Consider the following 18,155-nt stretch of genomic DNA (forward strand, 5'->3'; position numbering starts at 1 on the left):
GGCAGCAACCCAAGGATGCACAAAAAGGCTAGAAGAAGGCATGTTGGCCAAAATAGGAGTTTTGAAAAAAACATTGTCAAAATGAGTAACTCCTCTACCCCATTCTTAGGCCAAATCAAATGCTACAAATTGTGGCAAATTTGGGCACAAGGAAGCTTGCCGCAGGCATGGGATGTCGAAGCGTACATTCGAGGTGATGCGATGAAATGAAGCCAAGCATGTCTTCAGTTCTCTATGTCAAAAGAGAAAGATGAAAAGAGGAGGAAGAAATAATGAGAATGATCTTATTACCTATGTGATGGACCTCTCTATAAGGCAGAAATGCATCAAAATAATTTGGGTGAAGAAAGAGGAGGTAAACGAGAAGGTTCCTTTACCCATGTGTAGTCATGAAGAACCCCAATCAGGGGCAAAGAAGAAGCTGGAAAATAATTCTTCTGTTAGACTCGGCCATTGAAGGCCTAGAAGAAGAAGGAGGATGATCTGCTCGGAGGGAGTAGATCCTTTGTTTCTCTTCAGTGAAGGAAGAGAATGGCCTCAAGGGAGGCTGAGTAAGTTAGATGCAGGAAGCTAAAAAGAATTAAAAAAAAAGTGCATCTGATTGTGAAGGTATGGTTTTGTTTTCTTGCTGATTACAAGAATAAAATGGTTTATTTTGAATGTATCAACATTGAAAAGGAGTAGTGAATCCAACATGAAAAGTACACAAAATTATCTTATGTTGTGGGAAGAAGATGAACTACAATGGAAGTGTGAAATGACAGGAATCTCACAGTCAAGTCAGGTCCACAGGATCAGTCCCCACGCATAAGAAAGAAAGCATTTGTGGGAGATCAAAGAGCATTGGCTCAGGAGGGGCTGCTTTGATAAGTAGTAGCAAGAAACAATTGGCAGCCTCAGAAAGGAATATTGTTGAGCAAATGAAAGGTTTGCATCTTTAGTGAAATACCCTTATTTCATTTAAGTTGTGAGTTTGATTATGCATAGCAGTCTTGTGTTCATGAAACACAATTGGTGTAATATTTTTCATGTTGCTTAACCCTCAATTGGTATTGTTATGTCAATTGGTTGTGTTGGGCTCATGTTGAGAAACCTTGTATGCAAATGAAAATTTATTTTTGAGAAAAGAAATATTAGAGTTTGGTTGGTACATTGTTCCATTTGTATCATTTCTTTTGGTGATATTGGTATTAGCTGTGAATCAGTCCCTATTGTAAAGATATGATCTCAAGGGGAGAAGCGGAGATGCTGAAATAAAGTTAACATAGTCTCAAAAGCAGTAACAACAGTGAATTCGAATAAGAAATGCATCATCATTAATTGGTATTTGCAGTAGCAGCAATATCGTGAGTAGTTTAATGGGTATCAATATTTTTGATACAAAATATGCATTAGTGGAGAGAGTGTTGAGCAAGCAACTATAAGGTGTCCAAAATTGGAAGGACAAAGAAGAGGCAATATATGTTTAGGGGGAGCATATCAAATATGCCCAATTTATGGAGAAACAACAATGACAACCCTAGTAGAGATGTCTTCAAAGAAAAATGCACATCTCAACATCTAAACCATGGTCTACACAGTCAGTGATTGCATTGGGAGAGAAAGGCAGGATGTGTCTCCTTTCCATTTATGTCAAAGGGGGAGAGAATTTATGGAGAAGTTGTGATGGCCTGTGCACAAGAAAGCAGGCCATTGGTGTCTCATACAATGAGATGTGTGGAAGAAGCATGAGGTTTGGCGATCATATGAAGAGAAGGATGGGGTGTTGCCATCAATGCCAAAGGGGGAGATTGTTGGACAATTGGCATTTTCTAGATGGCCAGTGGCCTAGTGAAGGCATCTGTAAGTGTGTTGGCATTGATGTCAATAGTCATGCTGGGGAGATGTGTTAGAAATTTGGAATTGCCTAACTGTTGGCAGGAATAGTGCCTAAATATTGGCAGGAGCATTGCCTAACTATTGGCATTGATGTTAACTAGGCTAGCTTTCATGCTTGTTATAGCAGATGTTAGCATTGATGGCCTCAAAGGAATCTCATGGTAGCTGTAGGCTTCATGTACAAAATCATCACAGTAGCAGGCTAAGGGGGTTGTTCAAAAAATGGTATTGCTTTTCCCAAGCGCCACACAATGTGGTGCTCCCTCATGACTTTGCACCCCCCTCATTGAAAACCATTTACCATTGCTCCCCCCTCTGAAATCCGCTTATTACTCCTCTAGTCCCGTGAACGTTCACCATGTCATCTCCCACACTTTTGCTTCCGCTAATCACATCGTGCCACTTCTCATTCCTCCATTCTCTCATATCCTATTCCCATTACTATCTGCCCATTATATGATTATCCATTGCAATATTCATGTTGCCTATTAATACACCTTAATCTCATTCTGTAACATCTTTAACATCAATGGTAAGTGATCAATTCTTATAAAATCACCTTGTCTCGTCTCGCATGACTCCCCTAGCTACTCTGTTACTATTTTTTATTGCAGGTATTGTTTCTAGCTTTCACATCCCCTGTTAATAAAACATGTTAATCCTAGAAAATTTCAGAGCCTACCACCTTAACACAGATTCATTGCTTATCCAGGTACTTATTCAAGTCAATGCTTTGTCATTTTCCTTCTCAAACTTCTTAGCCATGACACCAAAGGGAAAGGGCCAATCCTTTGCAAGTAAATCAAAGTGTGAGGATAACCCTAAAACCTTTTCTACCCTAGACCTAGATCACATGCCATTAGTAGACCAATATTTCAAGGTTGTTGATACAGAGTGTGAATTTGACCTGTTCGAATTACATCACTCGTTGAAGCAAAACTACCTAAACCAGCAATATGAGATTAAGCTTTGGGAATCGGTGTTGCTTATGTTCATTTTCCCATAGGCACATTATTTCCCTGTTATGGTCATGTGGTGTCAAGCCAGATACAATCCACTGTAAAGAACCATTATGGCTTAGAATGGAGATATTCTGATCTCAATTACACCTGAAACCATAAACCAGATGTTGCTTATTCCTCAAAATGACTCCTTTAGCCATTTTTCTGTAGTTGTTCTTATGGACATGTATCATAAGCTCACCTTTCCTGAGAGAGCCCAGATTTTTTAGATTTTCTTTCAAGAAGACTCTTAGCTTCCTAATAGAATCCCCCTTATCCAAATTCCATGTTCCCAGAGAAATCCAAATAGATCATTGCTTCAATTTCTTGCCTTTTAGGCCATCCATCACACTAGTGGGTAGATGATCCTATTCTAGGCTTTCTATCTATTTTCTCTAATGAACATAAGCCAGCATTCATGTTTAATTTTAATCAATTTTTGGTTGATAATATGCATGAAGATATGATGAAGATTACTACAGAAGGCAAGTTTAACTATGCATCTTAATTACTCTATATGTTTATTTTTCAGTAAGGAGATAATTTTTCTATAGCTATACATAAGCAAGATGATCAAGTAATCAACCAATCAGTGATACAATGGAATTCATTAGTTAGGAAAAACTCAACATAGTTCAAATTTGTAGATTTCATAGAAAATTTTGTTCATACAGTTCAAGGGATACTTAGCAGTCGGAGTGAGCGAAGGACAAATTTAGAGATTAAAAGGGTTTTTCACCTGAGTAAGAAGACAAAGAATCGAGACTTGTATTTGTACCAGAATTATACAGAGATAAGGATTTATGGATGTGATCTTGCTCCCCACAAGTTTTCTAAATATGTTCCAATGAGGATTTTCTCTTTGGAATATATAAGGCAGATGATCAATATGGATGAAATCCATTTTGTCTCAGGTAAAAGAAAATCACAATTCAAGATTTAGACTCAAGTTGGACCATTCATATGCAAAACTAGAACAACAAGAGATGAGGGGAACTCAATGCTCAAGCAATTCAATTTCCAGCCCAGTTTCACCTGGTCATATGATCCATTCAACATCATTTCTAATTTAAGGGTGGAACTTAAAACCACACCTTATAATCATACCCCTAGACTAGAGATTGACAAGTTTATGAATCAAGACCAGTGGGAGGAAAATACACTACAAGGAGCGGAAGAGAATATTTCATCTACAACCACCCTCCATACTCCAGTACCTCAAGATAAACAGGGAAACAAGCAAAGTGAGAAATTTCATCTCCAACATGTACAAAAATAAGTTCCCAAGAATTCATCATTCAACAGAAAAAGTAGAAGACACAGCTCAAAGATGTCACCATTCAAAATGAGGAAGAAAAACAAACTATTGTTATGAGTGGTTTATATTTTTCCACAAGGTTAGAGGAACTCCTTCGTGACCCCCCATCCTCCTCGGCCTCACAGAATCCTGTAGAAAAATCATAGTGAATAGAATTGGGTGAACATGATGATCCCAATATCTTCAATAAGTTCTTACATATTAAGAAGAAAAATGAAGCACTCAAAGGCAACACCTACGCTCAGTTTTGGAAGTGGACTTCTACCTCCCAACACAGGTTATTAACAACATTTAATAGTGAGAGAGGAAGGATGAAAATGGCATTTTTATAGGCTCAAGTACCATCTCCAAAAGTACCTGTAGATTATAAAAAGATTATCTTATCATTTCATGCAAAGAAAATACAGCCCATTGATGAAATGGATATGCATAGATAGTTTGGACAAATGATTTTCTCCACCATGACAAATACTGATATAGAGCTTTCAAAGTTAAGGACATCTCTCACAAATGTCCAGAAACAATTAAAATTGGAGAAAATTTCTTCATTAGCAAAGGACACCAAAATCAAAACATTGGAAGATTTGGTGATCAAGTTGGGTTATGATCCTAGTGATGTCAAAACAGTGGAGGAGATCGTCAAGAAAAGGAATGAAAACATAGCATAACTAAGGAAACAACTGAAGTTACCTTCTATAGAGGATCCATAATCAATAGAGATAGAAGAAAGTGAGCAACATAAAGAAGACATGCTCAAATTAATCATTGAGCAAGATATATAGATAAAGGAGATGGAGGAACAGTAATAGCCATACAAATTATAGTTGTAGGGAAAACAGAGGATTCTACATTAGCACCAGATGATTTGAACAAAATCGTGCAGGACCTGTCTCTTCATAGACAAGAAAATGATAAGCTCTAGCATAAACTCAAGAATTTAAAAGCACATAAGATAAAAAATGATACCATCTTGGTCGAAGAGATACAAAAATATCACCAACTTTCCAAGAAGATAGACCAATTAGAAAATTAGTCACTGATGGCTCAAACCTTGGCCCAAGCCAAGGAAAGAACTTGGGTCGATATCAATCATGGCATAATTGAGGTTTGGCGATCCATTTAGATTATTTTTGAACAATAAGAGTTAATTGATAGGTGCCAAACAAGAATTGAACAAGTCAGAACAACACTTGGAAAAAACTAGCTAAGGTTACATCCATGATCAGAGTGTTGAATTCAAAGACCAGAGCAGAGTTGGAGCAGCTTCAGATTGCAGATAGGGCAGAGACTATCCTAGAAATCAATAAAGTATTGCAGAGAAGGAATTTAATGACTTAGTTGGAGGCTAAGTTTCAAGCTTTGGAAAATTTTGTCCAAAAATTTCATACTAAATTTAATTTGTTGAATCAAAGGGGATTTCCAAGGTTAGTAGAACTCAATAACAAACTAATTAGTTGGGAAGATTAACGTGAGAAACTTTACATTATTGCAATATATACTTCCAAGTTTGTTGGTATTAATGGACATGTCACATGTAAAGCTTTCATTAAAGCCTTGGAGTTTGATTTAACTATCAAACATGAAATCAAGAACATTATCATGAACAAACCAACTTTCATGAAATATATCGAAGTAGATGAAGTTTATAGAAAGCTAATAAATATTTCTATACCAAATGATGAAAGGTGGTATGAGTTGTGTGATACTATCGAGTAAAAAGTTTTATCTCCAACAGACAAACATCAAGACAACATTTTGGGGCTAAGTCATTAATAGTTTCCTTGAAGATTGTGCCAACAACCTCAACAATTTGAGCATTCCTACATTTTTGTACTATTTTTGTAATTAGTTAGATGTTTCTAGAATCCAAATATTTTGTATAAATAAGTAGCAATTCAATGGCTTAACGGTTGAACCCTTGGATGAGTTTTCTAAAGAAGAATTGTATTAAACTAAAATTGCTTCATATTGATGAAAGGATTCTGGATTTTCTTCAAACAAATTGTCACTTTGTGAGTTTTTCTTATGTTTTGATTTCATTTTTTTCTTCTACATCTATTTGAGTTTATGAAGATAACTAGGTAACAAAAAATAAATATATGTCTATCTTAAACCCCCTCTGAAGTTATACTCTATTTTAGAGATTAGTTTATTGGACTATTTGTCTTTATAATCTCCTCTACATTTATAAATTGTCAACCATCTTCATAAGATTAAATGTATTTTGTTGGGTTGTAAACATTGTTTACTTGCATGCTTTCTTATGATTAACTAAAAATTCTATTTGAATATTTAGCAAATCATAGCCTTTGACATTTCTTCCTTTCCACACAATTTTAAATGAAATTACTGTTCATAGGTAAAGAATCAACCCTTTCTAAATATTTATTACTAATAACGTTTAAGCACTTGTTACCAAACCAGCTCACAAAAAGATTGAAAAGATAGATCGACGACATAAAAATCAACCTCTTTGAGGGTAAAACCTCCTTTACATTACACAAATGAACAATTCTTGGATGATACAAATGACAAGACCTCCTTTCTATATATAGGAGTCTAAGGGTCCCAATACAATCAGAGCCTACATAACAATAACATTGTAGGGACACAACAATAATAATAGTGGCCTTCTATGGGGCATAATAATAACAACATGGGGACTATATGGGCACAATAATACAATAAGGGGGTTGCATTAATAACAATAAGGGGTTACATTAGTAGTATAGGGATGTAACATGCCCCTCTCCTTCAAAAAGTGTTGTCCTCAACACTTGAGTAGTTACAGATACTTCTATATAAAATTATCATCCTCGCATATGGAATATTCAGTAAGTAAGTTCTTCCACTTGATGAGATACTCTAAAATTGATCGATTTCATAGCTGTCAATTTCTTGTTTTTGTGACTGCTTCTGATTCCAATATGATTTTCCTTCCTCGTCAAGTTCTGGAAATATTGTTTGAATTGGGCTCTTCTCACCTATAGTCTTCTTTAAGCATGAAACATGGAAAACTGGGTGCACTTGGGAAGGTCCAGGAAGCTCCAACTTGTATGCCATAGTACCAATCTTTTGTAGCACGTTGTAAGGACCATAGTACTTTGGTGATAATTTATTATCCTTCTTAGCTTGCTTGAGGGACATTTTTCTGTATGGTTGTATTTGCAAAAATACCCAGTCGCCTATATCAAAACTTATTTCGCTACGATGTTGGTTGGCCTGTTGTTTCATTTGATTATACACGAAAGTGAGGTTATCCTTTTTCTTCTTGATATGTGCTTCTATCTTAGGAGTTTGAGGAGTGGTAATTCCTGCTAATGCATTAAAAGATATGGTAAGATTCATTTCTTCTTTCTCTGGGGTTGGTTCCTGGTGTATATACTCTTCTTTTGACGTTTGTTGATCCTTTTCTTCCTCCTCTTCACAATCAATGTAAAATAATTTCGTCTCAGCACACTTAGGACCTTTACTGTATTTTCTATCACAACTATAAAAAGGTCATTTTATCCTTTTTCTTCCAATTGTTGTGGTGTCAACCTTGTAGGTTGTGGAAGGCTAGGAGCAACAACACTTCCATCTTTATAATTTTGAGTGGTAGGATTTCTTGTTGCCCTAGTTTTGATTTCATTTTTTCTTTCTAGCTTGAATGCCTTCTCCAATGAATCAGGTTCCCAAAGATGAACCTCATGTTGAATTTTATTCTTTAAATTCCCTATGAGGACACCAATTTTTTTCTTCTCTGGAATATCATTTACCCTTATATTCAATTTTTTGCAATCCTCAATGTGCTCTTCCATTGAACCCTTTTGTTTGATATTTATCAATTGGCTAAAGAAGGTGTTTCTCTTTGTATCCTCATAATGTTGTATCATTTCTTGCATGAAAATTGACCAAGTGACAAGTGGTTTACGAGAACAAATCCCTTTATACCATAAAAAATGATTCGGTTCTAAATATAAAGATACAATACATACCTTTTGTAACAGTTGCACATCATGTAGATCAAAATATTTCTCCATCTGTAGTATCCATGTTATGGGATCCTTTCCATAAAAATTCCTCATATCAACCTTTGGAATCTGGTGGGTCTCCAATCCAATGTTAGATTCTATGAAATCATGATTAACATTTATTTTTTGTCATCATGAGTTTCCTCTACTAACTTTTCATCATTAGGAGGACTTTCTTGTAGCATCTTTGTCCCACCTTCCTTCAAACCTTCCATGTATTTCTTCAAATCTTCCATGCATTTCTTCAATATTCTTCCATGGCACATATAAAACTATTTATCTTAGCTTCAATCGCATTCTTCAAATCATCAATCCAATTTTTCATACTAGGCGTTTCTATTTTCTTGATTCGAGTCATTATTTTTCTTGCTTTTAGGATCTCAATCTTGTATATGTTGTATCTTTGAAATTTCAGATCTACAAAGTCTTAAATTTTGACATATGGTACCCTCTGCGTCCTCTTTCCAATGCCACCAGTCTGATCAATATTGGACTCTTCAATATAGGGTTATGCCAAATATCCTACAATGACCTGATTATAGACTGGTTCAAGAGAGAGAACTTGTACGACTTGGCACTTGTCACTGTTTCGAGCTTCAGAAGTTCAGTACGCCCTCTTTCTATAAATTCTTACAAAATTTTAATCAGATGCTCAGAGAAAAAGTTATGATGATTTTCCCAAGGGAACTTGTTTGGAATGCAATTCTGGAGTTTGCAGAAAACCTAAATGTCTTGGACCATATCTCTTAACATATAGTGAAACAAGATCTACAATTCGGGATCAAGCTTCACCAAGAATTTGGCACAAATGGGTTTTAATTTCTGAGTCTGAACCTTCACAAAAAAAAACTTATAATGAAACTCCACGATGACCTATTTGAGATGGAATTCTAGAGTTTGCAAAAACCCTAACTACCTCAAATCATATCTCCAAAATTATAGCGAGACAACATATGCAATTTGGACCCGAGGTTCAGAACGATTTCTTCTCAAACAGTTTTTTTTTTTTTTCTTCTGAAACGTCATAAGGAAAAATTTATAGCGACAATTCCATGATGACCTGTTTGGAGGAGCGAAACCCTAGAATCCAAAGCTCTGATACCAAATGTTATGAAACCAACTCACAAAAAGATTGAAAATATCAACGACTTAAAAATCAGCCTCTTCGAAGGGGAAACCTCCTTTACATTACACAAATGAACAATTTTTGGATGATACAAATGACAAGACCTCCTTTCTATATATAGGAGTCTAAGGGTTCCCAATACAATTAGAGCCTACATAACAGTAATATTGTAGGGGCACAACAATAATAATAGTGGGTTTATATGGGGCATAATAATAACAACATGGGGACTATATTTGAATAATAATACAATAAGGAGGTTTCACTAACAATAATAAGGGGTTACACTAGTATTATATGGATGTAACAACACCTACCTTAATCTGCTCATAACATTGGTCATCCAAAAAATTTTAAAACAACAAAACATTTTAGATGCTCTGGCATAACTAATTATCCTAGAATTATCTCATAAGGCAACATCAGATTGGCATTGTTGCTGGGGAATGAAAATTGAATTATTTTCCATTGGGCAATGATAAATTTTTCCTTTAAGGTGAAGAAAGAACTACCATGTTAAAATCTTTAACCTAATGACTTCACAAACCCAAACTGGCTCCTTCAAGACACACAATATCTCATTTTGAGTCTAAAATTGTTTCTCCATTATCTGATTAAGAGAGACTGGTAATAGAAGCCTCTTTAAGAAGAATACTTGAAGCTTCTTCCTTTTTTCTGCACCACTAAAACCCGAGGATATTTCAGCCTCTCATCCCTTTAGGTTTGTTCCATCTCCTTTAGATTTGGCTAACTTAACACCTATGGTTTTAGAACTATTATCCAAAGGAGTTGATCTGTCATCAACTCTTTTAATCCATTCACTGGAATCATATCAAATTCTTGAATTGCCTTGAGAAGAAGAATGGGATGTACATTTACCTGAGTTAAAACCTACTAATTTTATCTCTCCCACTATTTATATTTTTCGATCTACTTCTTCCCAACTTGAGGAAATTTTTTTTTGTATATTCAAATCCTTTGTTTCAAATCAAAGAATAAGTTGAAACAAAGGTCTAGAATTTAGTCATCAAAACACCTTTAAAAACTTTAAGAAATCCTCCACCCTCTTTTCCTCCTTGTCTTACTTTTACACCTCCATCTTCACCTACAACTTCATCATCTTCTAGCTCATCTTCTACCACATCTTCTACTGATTCATATTCATCTTCAAGTATGGCTACTTTTCAACCTATTGTTCAAGCTAGGTATACTTCTTTACAACTTCTTAATATACACAATAATTTTTCTGATGGGTATTTAAAACACCTACCTAGGTTTAATGGAGAAACTGGTTTATCTGCTAAAGAACATTTAGTTTCATTATTGGACTTTGTTACTAACATGAACACTGAACATGAAAATGTGTATATGAGATTGTTTGTTCAATCACTAGAAGGGAATGTTAGAATTTTGTTTAGAAAACTAAGACCAAATTCTATCCTATCTTGGAATGAATTAACTACCATATTTAAGAATCAATGGGGGTTAAGAAGGATCCTATGTATTTGCTTACAGATTTTGAAGAACATAAAAGAAACCCTGGTGAGCTAGTGGTTGATTTCATAAAGAGATTCAATAAACTTTATCATAAAATGCCACCTGACTGCAAACCACCAGTAGCAGTAGCCAAAGTTATATTTTCCAAATCATTTGAAGATGATTTTGTAGTTATTCTTAGGGAAAGAACATATCATACCTTAGAATACATGCAAACAAATGCAATATAAGTTGAAGCCAATAGGTCAACATCAGCTAAACGTAAATCTAAGGTAGAAAAAACTGAAAGGAAAATGAAAGCTAAGGAAGAGTGTTCTTCCTCAAAAAATAAAAATGAAGATCAAAATATAGATGAAATTACGTCATTGCTTAGGAACCTTTCATATAGGATTTCAAAAATAGAAGCGTAGCCTAGAACAATTCAAAAAACTGCTGCTAAACCTAAAATTCAATTTAGGAGAGCTCCCCAAACTCAAATATTACAAAGACCAAATGCTGGTCAACAAATTTAACCTCCATTAATGATTAATGATCAACAACTTGAAGACACTAGCTATTTGATTACTGAGGATATCAATAATCTTGATAATTATTCTATCCAAAATTCTATTGTCTCTCTTCCTCTAAATCAATCTTCCGAGTAAGATCAAGAAAACTAACAAGTTCCAAAATATCAAGCCTTTTCTGAGTTTTTAATTTCAAAACTGGATAGAAGATATTATTTAAGACCAAGGTCAGGGCTTGGTAGACCTCCCAATAGTCCCATTGTAAATGAACCACAAATTAAATCTATTGAATCTCAAATAACAACAATCCAACCATTGAAATAGCAAAATGAAATAAATTCAATTGATAAAAATGTTCTAACCATTTTCAATGTTTAAAAGGAATTAGAAAGAGTTAAAATACCCATTCCTTTGTCTGAACTTACAAAGAATCTAGATTATAAAAGTCAAGTTTCCAAATGGATCCAGTCATTAAGTGTTGATGCTGAAGGAGATGTAATAAGCTTACAAGATGAAAAGCCTTCCGTAGTCTTTGGTCGCAGCTCAGATATGATTGATGAAAATGTACCACCCTTCTATGTTACCTTAAAAGTTCATAATTTCTTATTATACAATTGCATGTTAGATTTGGAGCCTCTCATAATCTGATGCCAAAGGTAATCATGGGTCAACTTCAATTAGAGGTCACCCGATCTTATCATGATCTATATACTTTTGATTCCAAGAAAGTACCATGTCTTGGACTTATAAAGGATCTAATGGTAACTTTAGCTCAAATCCCTATTAAGAGTGTGGTATTAGACATTGTAGTGACTGATATTCCTCCTAAATTTGGCATGTTATTATCAAGATCATGTTGTGCAAAATTAGGAGGAAGTCTTCAAATTAACATGTCTTATGCTAGTATTCATGTATATGGGGGTGAACATCTTAGTTTATACAAATAGGTAAGATTCATGAATACTGTTTGCAAATTATATCAAGAAGAAATCATCCCATTTATGCAGTAGATCAAGATTTTAGATGTTATGAACTATCATCAAATAACATGTAAAACACTCAACTTAGCATTGAAAACATTGTAGATAAACAAAAGACTATTAAGACTGATATTTGGAGGTTATATTTCAATGGTTCTTTTTCAAAGGAAGGAGTTGGAGCTGTTGTAGTACTAGTTTCACCAGACAAAGAGAATATAACTCAATCCTATAAGCTTGAATTTGATGTTACAAATAATGTAGGAGAATATGAAGCCTTCCTTTTAAGGTTGGAATTAGCCAAAAGTCTTGAAGTGCAAAATCTTTGTGTATTCAGTTACTCAGAACTCATTGTTAAACAAGTAAAGAATCTTTGTCAAACTAAACATCCTAGACTTAGATCTTATAGAAATGGGGTATGGGATTCAGTGGACAATTTCTTCCAAGCATTTAATATCACTACTATTCCAAGGAATGAGAATATTCATGCAGACTCTTGAGTTGTTTCAATGAGTTCTTTTAAAATTCCTGAGCAAATGCTTGTGCAATATCAAATTCAAGTTAAATATAGGCCTTCAATCACTGATAATCTTAAACATTGGCAAATATTTGATGATGATGAAGAGTTGAAATCCTTTTTGCAAGTAATTGATGAATTTTAAGCCTTACAAATTGAAGAATAACGACTAGATAATAATGAGCCGAATAAGGAAAATCAAACTTCACAATTAGGCTCAAGAATTTGTGATCATAACATCATTCATTTATCTAACAATTTCATTCCTAAGGGCTTGGTTCCTCTTGAAAAACTATTTGACCATAATGATGTTCCTAAAAATCCATTATCAAATTCACGAGAAGAAGATATAGAAGAATGTAATATTGGAAACTCAAAAAAAAATATTAAAATCTCTGCATCCTTACCAATGGAAGTGAAAGATAAATATTTAGATCTCCTTAAATATTATAAAGATATTTTTACTTGGTCCTATAGTGAGTTGAAGAGATAAGATACAACATAAATTGAAGCTAAACCTTTTAAGAAAAATTTAAGGAGAATTAAGCCAATCCTTCTTCCTACCATTGAGAAAGAACTTAAAAAACTACTTGATGCCAAGATCATAGTTCCATTGAGGTATTTTGATTGGGTAGAAAATTTAGTTCCAATAATAAAGAAAAATGATGAAATTAGATTGTGTCATATTTTAGGAACTTAAATAAATAATAGTTGAAATATAATTATCCATTACCCAAGATGGACCAATTACTTCAAAAACTTTCAGGTGCTAATAGAATTTCTATGTTAGATGGTTTTTCTGGATACAATCAAATCATAGTGAGCCTAGAAGATAGAGAGAATATAGCATTTACAACTCCTTGGAGAAAATTTATTTATGCAAGGATGCCTTTTGGATTAAACAACGTTGGAGCTACCTTTCAAAGAGATATGGATTTAGAATTTGTGGACAAGACAAATAAATTTGTTCTCACTTATCTTGACGTTCTGACTGTATTTTCTAATTCTAATAAAAAACATTTAAAGAACTTGAGGAAAGTTTTTGAAAGGTGTAGGAAGTTTGGGATATCACTCAATCCCAAAAATTCATTGTTTGCAATCAAAGAAGGAAAATTGCTTGGGCATATTATTTCTAAGGAAGGGGTAGTCACTGATCCCAAAAGAGTTTTAGCTACCCATGCATTTTCATTACCAAGGAATAAAAAGGAAATTCAAGTTTTTCTTGGAAAAATCAATTTTTAAGGAGGTTTATACGTAATTATGCTGAAATAGTTAACGATATCATTGATATGTTAAGGAAATATCATGAATTTAAATGGACAATTACAACAAGATTTGCTTTTGACCGGATTAAAAAAGCTATTTCTAAAGCCCCAATACTAGCCAGTCCAAACTATTTTGAACCGTTTAGCATTTTTTCCTTTGCCACTGAAACCACCATATCTGTTGTTCATTTACAAAAGAATGAGAATGGAGATGACAATCCTATTTCATTTTTTAGTAAAGTTATGAGAGATGTTAAACTTAAATATGATATTATTGGAAAACAAGCCTATTCCTTAGTTCAATCCCTAAAAGCTTTTAGAGTCTATGTCCTTCATTCTTCCATTATTTCCTATGTTCCCAATAGTGCTATTAAAATTGTATTAACTCGACCTAATACTGATGGAAGAAGAGAAATATGGATAACTAAGATATTATAATTTGATATCATTATCAAAACTACAAAGTTGGTGAAAGGTCAAGGTTTGGCTAAAATCTTAGCTGAGTCAAATTATAAAGTTTTGGGGATAAATTATGTTTTGGAAACTACAAGAGAGAAGAATCCACAAGAAACTTCATCTTCAATTCAATCAACTCCTACTCATATTGATGAGAAATTCTTGTTATCTAAATGGTACACTAATATTGTAAATTTTCTTAGATATTTTGAGTTTCCATCTGAATTTACAAAGAATGAATGCAAGATACTAAAGTTGAAGGCCACAAAATATTGTATCATCAACGTAAATCTGTATTGGAAAGATCCACTGAATATCATTTTTCTTTGCTTGACATAAAGTGAGACAGAATGAATTATTGATCAATTTCATGCAGGTATTTGTGGAGGACATTATGCTTGGAGATTTACATCATATAAAATTTTGAGAGCAATATTTTATTGGCCCACATTGTTTGCACAGGTAGGAGAAAAGGTTAGAAGTTTTACCCAATGTTAAATGTTTGTTGGAAATAAAAAATTAGCAACACTTCCTCTAGTTCCAATACTAGTTCAAACACATTTCATACAATTGGGATTGGATTTCATTGTAGAAATTCATCCAACATCAAGCACCCAACATAAATGGATATTAAACGCCACAGATTACTTTACTAAATGGGTAGAGGCAATTCCAGTTATGAATGCAACTGACATTATACTTATTAAACTTATTGAAGAAAATATACTATCTAGGTTTGGATGCCCCCAACAGATAGTTAAAAATAATGCAACAACATTCAATAGTGTCAAAATGATTGAATTTTGTCAAAAATACCAAATTTTGTTGCATCATTCTACCCCATACTATCCACAGGGAAATGGATTGGCAGAGTCTTCAAACAAGAGTCTGATTAAATTCATCAAGAAAATGTTGGAAGACCATAAAAGGAGTTGGAACAACCATCTCATATATGAAGTTTGGGCAAATAGAATATCAACAAAGAGGTTAACAGGTGTTAGACCTCTATACTACTAGTGTAACCCCTTACTGTTATTAGTACAACCCCGTTGTTATATTGTTGTACCCATGTAGCCCCCATATTGTTACTATTGTGCCCCATAGAAGCCCACTATTGTTATTATTGTGCCCTTACATTATTATTGTTATGTCGGCTCTGATTATATTATGACCCCTTAGACTCCCAAGAATCATTCTTTTTTGTAATTTAAAGGAGGTTGCCCCCTCGAAGAGGCTGAATTCTAAGGCATTCAACTATCTTTTCTATCTTTTTGTGAGCTAGTTTCATAACATTTGGTATCGGAGCTTTGGATTCTAGGGTTTCGCTGCTCCAAATAGCTCATCGTGGCATTTTCGCTATAACTTTTTTTGTGATGTTTCAGAAGAGAAAAAAAAAACCCATTTGAGACAAAATTTCACTGAACCTCGGATCCGAATTTTAGAGCTTTTGGCACTATATTTGCAAAGATATGATCTAAGGAAGTTGGTATTTTTGCAGACTCCTGAATTACATTCCAAACAAGTGACCTGGGGAAAATTGTCATAACTTTCTCTCTGAGCATCTGACCATATCTTGTAAAGAATTGGAAGAAATTACCACTCCTCAAACTCTCAAGATAGAAGGAAATATCAAGAAGAAAAAGGTTCAAGCAGTGAAAGATCACATCGAGCATCGACAACAAGTTCTCCAACTTTTAAAGGATAATGCCACTTTGGTGCAGAATCGAATGAAAGAACAGGTAGATCAACATCACAGTGAAAAAAGTTTTGATGTAGGCGATTGGGTATTTTTATGGCTACATCTCAAGCAATCTATTCATGAGAAGGAAATGTTGGCAATACTACATGCACTTAAGAAATTGCGACCTTACCTAATGGGAAGGCACTTCAAGGTAAAAATGGATCATGATAGTCTTAAATACGTTTTAGAACAAATATTATCTTTAGAAGAACATAAAAAATGGGTCACAAATATTTTGGGTTATGAATTTGACATAATCTATAGAAAAGGGAAGAAATTTTTTGACTATAGAATCTATCTATTGGTTGTAGGGTGGTTCCTTTTATGCCTCTACGGTTTTATAGATAGCTGGAAGATCAATGACAATTTCCAGAAGGAGCACATGTTTTAGGATTGGGATTCAATCGTAGGGAGAGGGGAAGTTGAGGTTCTTGCAGATGCACTCTCAAGAAAGGATGAGGATGTGGAAGCATTGTTTTGTGCTATTTATATTATCCAACTAGATTGGATAAATGATGCAAGGGATGAATGGAAGAAGGACGAAGAAGTATCGCCACTCATTCAAAAGTTACAAAAGATCCCAATTCAAACAATATTTCCAGAACTTGAAGAGGAAGGAAAAATCATATTGGAACCTGAAGCAGTCACAGAAACAAGAACCCGATAGCTAAAAAATCGATCTATTTCATATTATCTCATCAAGTGGAAGAAATTACCCGCTAAATATTCCACATGGGAGGACAAGAATTTTATACAGAATTATCAAGAACTACTCAAGTATTAAGGACAACACTTTTTGAAGGAGAGGGGCATGCTAGGCCCTATACTACTAGTGTAACCCCTTGTTTATGGTAAAGAATCCATATTTCCTACACATATAACTTTTCCTGTTATGAGATTTTTACAAGAAGCACATGAAGAACCTGATGATTTTTCTAGGAGTATCAATCAAATTATAGAATTTAATGAAAATAGAGATGAAGTTCATTATAAACTTTAGAAATATTAGAACAAAATGAAAATTATATTTGACAAAAAGGCTAGAGAAAGAGATTTTAAAGAAGGAGATTTAGTATTAAGATGGGATGAAAGAAGGGAAGATAAAGGAAAACATGTAAATTTTGATAATATTTGGTTTGGTCCTTTTAGCATTGCAGAGGTTAAAGACAATAATCTTATCTAGTAGACGTTGGAAGGACAATATTCCTCATTGCTTGTCAATGGGAAATATTTGAAGCATTATATACAATATTGAGATTCCTTCATTCATTCATCATTTGTACATCACTGGATTATTTTTGTGTTTTAAGCAATGTGGGATTGTTTTCAACAGAGACCCCATTAGCTCGAAGAGAAGGCACATGGATCTACAAGTTCTTTGCATCTTGCAGGAGGAAGCAGTCCCTAGTTGGAGCCGATGTTGTAACATAAATGGTTTTGATACGTTAGATATTTATAAAAGAGGGTATAAAAAATAGAAAACAAAAAATAAAATAAAAGAATGAAAATATGAAAATTGTTGAAAAAATATGAAAAGAAAAAAGTGTACAAGTGAGGACGCTTAAACACCACTTCAAATAATTCATGTTTGAAACATATAGTATAATCCAGATCAAACGTGTTTAAAAGTATGTTTTTAGATTAGGAAATAATTCAACCAAACTATTTAATCTTGGTTTAAATTAGTAGATAGGATAGGTTAGAGAAAAAGTGACCAAATCATTTAATGTTTGTCAATTGAATTTTATGCACTAGAATAGGGTTACAAGTCACTTTAGGTAATAAAAAGGGTTTGCTAGATCAAATGTGCCTTTAGGATTATTAATAATGCGTTGATATATTTATATTAGTTAAATAATA

This window comes from Pinus tabuliformis, chromosome 8, assembly GCF_031772625.1.
Source record: "Pinus tabuliformis cultivar Carrire ecotype Pingquan chromosome 8, CPIR1, whole genome shotgun sequence".
Classification (NCBI taxonomy): domain Eukaryota; kingdom Viridiplantae; phylum Streptophyta; class Pinopsida; order Pinales; family Pinaceae; genus Pinus; species Pinus tabuliformis.